Below are 7,600 nucleotides of genomic sequence, written 5' to 3'. Positions count from 1 at the left end.
TGAAGTAGCTTATCACAGTGGGTATCAGCATTTTGAGTTCTAATCATTGCTCTACCACTGACTCAAAAGGTCAGGGTGGCCACGGCCTAATTAGTTCATTCAGTAATTTGTAATCTTAACTAATTAATTGGATTTTATTAATACAACAATATCATCAAGCACCTATTAAGCCAAATCCTGGAGATAAAGAAGAGAAGCAGATAAATTTGCTGTTCTCGAGGAACTTAGAGTTTAGTAGTAGGATACTAGCTTTGGAATCATCTATCATATAATAGAAGTTTGGATGGATATTGTTAAGATACAAAGGACAGAGTGGCCTATTGAATCTTGATGGGGGTTATAATCAAAAAATTCTGAGAGTGAGAAATGAGAGAATTAGAGGCATAAAATCTTGCAATCAGAGATTTGTAGAAGGGTATTTAAGGAGTGCAGAGTCCTCAATGCCTTTGGTGGAATGGATACAAATGTACAGGATTTTGTATTCTTTCCCAGGTATCTGGAGGCTTACAAGCAATATCTGCAAAATGTTTGAGCTTGCTGAGGAGCAGCCCTACAGGACCCATGGGGTCTTGCCCTTCTCTAACCATTCAATAAATAGCACTCAATGGAGATTCTGGCTGAGGATACTTGTTTTCAAAACAACAATCCTGAGCCAACCTACTTAAGTAGTTCCATATGTTTCTATGGAGAGTTTATGGATTGTGGCCTTCAGAATTCTTTTGTTTATCACCGGGAATCCAAGTCCTGAAGGCTGCTAACTAACCATGAGGTTTGCTAGTTATACAAGCTGTTGGACCTCTTAAGGACTTTGACATAAAGACCACTTTCTGTGGCATAAGAATTAGTGGTTTAAAAAGGGTGCACTTAACAGTATCATGTTATTATCAGTTTCTGTATGCCATTACTGGCTAGCCTTTTTTTTTTTTTTTTTAACTTGTCTGCTGCCTTGTGTGTGCATTTAAACAAGGCCCTTAAAGGGAAATCTAAGCAGAGCCTTCAAAGACTTATAATCAGAGGGGTCTTAAAAAAAAATGAATGACTATCTTCAGTAGACCTAAAGCTGGTACAAAAGGTGGGTTCTTCACTACCTGAGGCCCAAGGCACAGCCCCTCAAGATACTCAGGACCCATCCTTGCCCTGGGCAACTATTCCTCCCCTTCCTTCCCCACCTCCATCAATACCCAGCTGACAGTGATATTCCTCTACCCTTTACCCATCTAATACCAAACACATGGGGGATCTATCCTGTTTCCAGGAAAGAGGTTTCCATGGATTGTCTCAACAGCCTTAATAAAAGCTACTATTTATTGAGCACTTTGTGCCAGGCACTGCATTCTTTTTATACTTTATCTCCTTTAATCCTCACAATAGCCCAAAGAGGTGGGTGCTATAATTATTCATCATTTTACAGATAAGGAAATCAAAGCTCACAGAGTCTGAGGAATTTGCTTAAAGTTACTTAATAGCTACATTAGCTTCCTATTTAGAATTCCAGTTCAAGTGGCAGAGATGGGACATGAATTCAGGATGCTTGATTCAAAGCTCTTACCCATTTTACTATACACCCTCCCACCCTCTCTCAGCAAAGTACTTTTAGCTTGATCTCTAAGCCTCCCTTGTAGTTTAGAAGTGCTGTGATTCTTCCCGAATGTCAGTTGTGCTCCTGTCCTTCATATTTTCATATGAACCAGTGCAGGAAAGAGGCTGGTCATCTGCCTCCATAAAACAGTCCTTCACACACCCGTGGCTCCTTATAGAAGCTTCACCACAAAGCAAATGGACATGGCTGGGACTGAAGGGTAACACCTTAGAAAGGCAGATCTGAGACTTTGCAGCTCTGCCCAGGTACACATTTCTTAGGGCTGACAAATGAGTCAGCAGAAGTGAACAGACAATACCATGTTTAGTTTTAACATGATGAGTCAGTCCTGAAACCTGTCCAACTTTAGGGTAGCCCCCTGAAGCTGTAACAGAATATTAATTGCCCTGTCACTTCCCGTTCCACACAGCTGGGTGGGATTGCTACCAGCCACACCGTTGAGAAGTTACACATTTCAGCCCAGCCCAGAAAGGTTTCCTGTGGTGGGTGAAATGACAACATGCACAAAGGTCAAACTCCAGATGTGAGATCTGACTTTTTCTTCTCTTGGGGAAAACATTGCCTCATTATAATCTCAGAAGATATTCAGTACATGTTTAAGGCCAAAGTCTACTGAAACATCTGAGTTCCTCTAACCTGGAGGATGCCAGTCTGCTTTATGTAAATTTATCTAAGACTTTGAGACCACCTATTAGATTCCTGAGCCAAGGGACCAGAGGAAAGAGGAGGGTGTTTAGGCATCTCTGAACAAAGGGAGCTAGACCTGAAAGTAGCTCCTTGCTTGAAGCTGGAAGGCAGTTCAAGAGGAGGAATAAGTTATTTCTGGACTAATACCTTAACTGGATAGAAATGCCAGAAGGTGGTGGGAAGAGTATATGGCAATATGGTGGGGAACTTACCATCTGTTTATTCATTCCACAAAAATTCATACCAGGTTTGCAAAATTCATTCATATTATACTGAGAGATAAGAAAATATAACTTCTTAATATTTCTGTATCAGTTAAAATAATGTTACTTCCAAGTTTCCACTCCTGGATCCCAGGGTGGGAATTAAATCTTAGTCTAATTTGGTAAACTTAATCCATTATAATAATCTACGTAAATACTCAGTTTCCTTTCATCTTTCAGATTTCTTCTCCCTACCTCTGCTCCTATGCAAGCTGACCTCTGGGTATGCAGCTGACAGTGCGTGGAATCTCTAGCTTATAGATTTTGTGGTGCTGTCAGCAGGATAAGGGGCCTTTTGGATCCTCACTGGTCACCATGGCAGAGAGGCTGATGTTGTTATGCTCCTGGGCTGGGAACCACTGAAGAATGCGACATTCTTTGATGCACTGGCATTCATCCTCGGAGCCCCTGGTCATGAAGTCCATGCCTGTGGCGGTGAAGAGGAAGGAGCTGGTTTTGTTCTGACGCTGGGCCTCAGCTTCTCCACCAGTACTCTTTGCTGGGGGGACAAGAGAAAGGAATTCACTTCCGGAGGACAAAATGTGTCAATGAACTTTTGCTGCTGTGTAATAAAATACCACTAAGCCCCAGGGGCCTACAGCAATGAATATGTATTTAGTTCAGGGTTTGGCAATATTTTTCTTTAAAGGGCAACACAGTAAATATTTTAGGCTTCTCAGAACATGCAGTCTCTGTTACAACTACTCAACTCTGCCCTTGTAGTGCAAAAGCAGCCATAGACAATATATAAAGGAATGAATGTGCCTATGTTCCGATAAAACCTTGTGCACACTCAAATTTGAATTTCATATAATTTTCATGATATGAAATATTATTTCATATGTTATGAAATGGTTTTTATATATTTTTCTGCCATGAAATTGAATGGCTTGTGATTTTTTTTCCATGGGCTGTACAAAAACAGGTGGTGAACTGGATTTGGACTATGGGTCACTGTTGGCTAACCCCTGATTTAGCTCTTTTTTTTTTAAGATTTTATTTATTTATTTGTCAGAGAGAGAGAGAGAGCACACGCAGGGGGGAGGGGCAGAGGGAGGGAGAAACAGACTCCCTGCTGAGCAGGGAGACCGACGTGGGGCTCGATCCCAGGACCCTGAGATCATGACCTGAGCTGAAGGCAGACCCTTAACCAACTGAGCCACCCAGGTGCCCCCTGATTTAGCTCCTGACTCTGCTTGGGCTTCGATGCTCTGGGCTGCACTTGCTTGTTGAATATGCAGTCAGTTGTAAGATGGCTCAGCAGTTCTCCTGATTTAGGTTAGTGTCATTCACATGTCTGGGGATTGGTGGACCGCTGTAGGATAACCTAGCTTGGGTGACCGTAGCAACTTGGCTCTATTATATGACTGGCCAGCAGGTCAGTCAGAGCATGTTCTCATAGCAATGGCAGAGGCATATGAATACAAGTGGAAATGTACAGGCACTTTCAGAAGTCTCTGCTTGAATTATATTTGCTCACATCCCATTGACCAAAGCAAGTCACCTATCAGAACCCAGAGTCAGGGTAGGGCAGAATGCTCCACCCAGAGTGTGAGGGCACTGCCAAGTTACATGGCAAAAGTGAAGTACTAGGGTCATTAATACAATCAACCTACTAAAGAACCTAAATTGGGAAAAAAATTGTAATATTCTACTTGTGACCTCTTCCTTTAGGGGTGATGCTAGACCCAGGTATGAACATGAAAGACATAAATGAGGAACACAGGCATGTGAAACAAATAAGTATGATGGGAAAGGGAAGAATGTGTGCAAAGGTAAAGAGGCATGAAAGAGCTTGTTCTTTATTTTTTAATTTTTTTAATTTTTGGAGATGATAAGAATGTATTCTGTGTGTGTATGTGTGGGGGGGGGTTTAGAGCTTGCTCTTTAGTAAGATAATTCTAGTTGTAGTGAGTATAATGTTTGAGGGGAGAGTGGAGAAAAGCAGGCACATTTCAAAGTAGACTTGATAAAACTTGGTTATATATTGGATGCAGTGGGCAAGGCCAAGTTCAAAGAAACACCATTTGAGAATGAGAGAAAATGGGGATGCTTGTTTTAACCCTTTAGCAGTAGCATGGCACTGTAGTAAGGATGTACAAAGCAATAGCTCTCCTCCCTTTTCTTTTCAATAAGATGAAGGCACGAGGAAAAACACTCAGAGTATAACATCGATTCTCAATTCAAGGTGAAACTTAGGATTTTAAATCCGGTTTCATGTTGCAGTAGTTTTAGAGTGAAAGATCAGGAAATATGTTATTTTCTGGTATAGTGAGAGGAACCATATACTTCCTTTGCCCTTGGATCAAGATTTAACAATTCCAGGAAAAAGCTAAGCTTTTTCTTTGACCTCTAGGAATAAATTCATGTTTTCCTTCCTCCCTTCTTCTCACCCTCCCTCCTTCCTTCTTTCCTTTCCCTTCCCTCCTCCTTTCTTCCTTCCATATCTTTCTTTATATCTGTCTTCCTCTTTCTTCCTCTTCTTTCTTTATTTATTTTTTTAGTTTTTCTATTTATATTTTAAATCAGTAACAGGGAAAAATGGTCCCCCATATACTGCAAACTCTGACTAGAGTCCTTGGCATCATGGGAAATTCTTTGACTTGTTTTGTGAAGGTTGGCTGCACCCCAACATTCCACTGTTTCAAAGTAGAGTCATGTATACAGCTTAGGTTTTGTGTAAGGACTCTGGAGGATTTTGGTTATGAAACATAATGTGCAGTCTGCCTAGTTTCCCAGTGGCAAAATAGAAAACTAGATCTATTTGTTATAGAACTTTAAGCTTTAGTTTTCGTCTCAAAATTACAGATGTGCCTTTGAAGCTTATTGCAATAAACACAATGAAACCTTACAATTTAAAATGAAAATCAAATATATTTGGAACGAAGTATCATGGGATACCAAATATTCCATACTCAGAATGGAATATTTTTAAAGTGTAAAAAAAACAAAAATGTTCTGTGTTTATGTTACCTAAATGTTAATGGTTTGCCCTTTTTCTTATCTGCTAAGTCCTGCTGTCCAAGACGTCTTGATTCTTTGGCTAGAAAATTGTGTCATTAAAAAGGAATGTTTGGAGGCTCTTTTCTACCTCCACCCCCAGCATTTCACATGGCATTAGCTTCACTAAAAAAACAGACTTGAAACCAAGTTAGAGAAGAATGATTATTTGTGATTGCTTTTATATTTTGCTGCTTTCCCCTCTAGATTGTCTAGTTTAAAAAGGAGCTTTCATCATTCCTGAAGTTTCATGTAAATCAGACATTTTGTCCCTATAATTTTCCCTAATTTGTTCACATTACATCAACAAGAGAAACAAGAATGTGTCTGAAAGAAATCTGGCTATGAGCTAGCAGGATGCTGGGGAGCTCTCCACTAACCCAGAACTGGTCATCACTGCAGAAGATGCTATTGATGCAAAGCTATTCTGCCTGTGTGTTTTCATCTAGGCCCAGAGTTTGTCCTACCATGAATATGCTGATGACTCCTGAGTCCCTATCTGCAGCCCTGTTTGTGCTCATACCTTTAGATTAGATCTGTATATCCAGCTATTGCTTGACATCATGAAACACTTGAATGTCTAACAGTCAGCCTCAAATTCAACATGGCTAAAACATATTCTTTTTTTTTTTTAAATATACTCTTGATTCTGTACCCATCCCATACACCTGCTCCTCTCTCAAACTCCCCACATTAGCAAATAGCACCATCATCTACTCGATTGCTTAGTCAAAATGCTAGAAGTCACACCTCATCCCTCATTTTATTTCCTACCTCACCTGCCATCTGTCAGCAGGTCCTGCAGCTGTATACTGTATCTAAAGTTGACCACTTCTTACAACCTCCACTGCCACAGCCCAATCAAGCCACAGCAATGATCTCCTAACTGGTCTCTCTGGTTCCCCCCATTGCCATTCTTCACACAACAGCAGGAGAGATCTTTTTAATGAGTAAAGATCAGCCTACTCCTATGCTTAAATTCATTTTATGGTTTCTTTGTACTCAAACTAGAATGTAAGCTCCTCACCAAGGACTACAAGGACACACACCTCAACTTTCCTTCTCCTCCTCTCAGCTTCTCAATGCACCTGTGTCTCTGGGCCTTTGATCTGGCTGGTTGGAATGTTCTCCCAGAAGGCCCCTGGCTGCTTTCTTCTCATTATTCAGGTGTCAGATCAAATATCTGGTCCTCAGAGAGGTCTTGTTGGACTGTCCTCGCAGAAGCAATAGCACTGCTCTTCCCCCATCACTCTGTCCTGTTTTTTTTTTTTTTTAATTTATTTGACAGAGAGAGACAGAGAGAGAGAGAACACAAGCAGGGAGAGTGGGAGAGGGAGAAGCAGGCTTCCTGTGGAGCAGGAAGCCCGATGTGGGGCTCGATCCCAGGACCCTGGGATCACGACCTGAGCCGAAGGCAGACGCTTAACGACTGAGCCACCCAGGCGCCCTCACTCTGTCCTGTTTTAATAATTATATTCTTCTTAGCACTTAAAGCTCTCCAAATTACCTATGTGTTTGTCTTCCCTACTAGAATGTAAACTTCATGGAAATACGGATTTTGTTTTATTTATTGTAGTATGTCAAGCACTCAGACAGTGCTTAGTACAATATAGGTACTCAATAAATATTTGCCAAATTAACAACAACAACAACAAAACACTAATAAGGGAGGATTTGCTTTGATGGTCTAGTTTTTTTTTTTTTAATTAACATATAATGTATTATTTGTTTCAGGGGTACAGGTCTGTGATTCATCAGTCTTACACAATTCACAGCACTCACCCTAGTACATACCCTCCCCAATGTCCATCACCCAGCCACCCCATCCCTCCCACCCCCTCCACTCCAGCAACCCTCAGTTTGTTTCCTGAGATTAAGTCTCTTATGGTTTGTCTCCCTCTCTGGTTTCATCTTGTTTCATTTTTCCCTCCCTTCTCCTATGATCCTCTGTCTTGTTTCTCAAATTCCTCATATCAGTGAGATCATATGATACTTGTCTTTCTCTGATTGACTTATTTCGGTTAGCATAATACCTCTAGTTCCATCCACA

Source organism: Leptonychotes weddellii, chromosome 2, assembly GCF_054177405.1.
Source record: "Leptonychotes weddellii isolate Sample4059 chromosome 2, ASM5417740v2, whole genome shotgun sequence".
NCBI classification, from domain to species: Eukaryota; Metazoa; Chordata; class Mammalia; order Carnivora; family Phocidae; genus Leptonychotes; species Leptonychotes weddellii.
The sequence above is the reverse complement of the archived record's forward strand: the minus strand, read 5'-3'. Positions refer to the sequence as shown.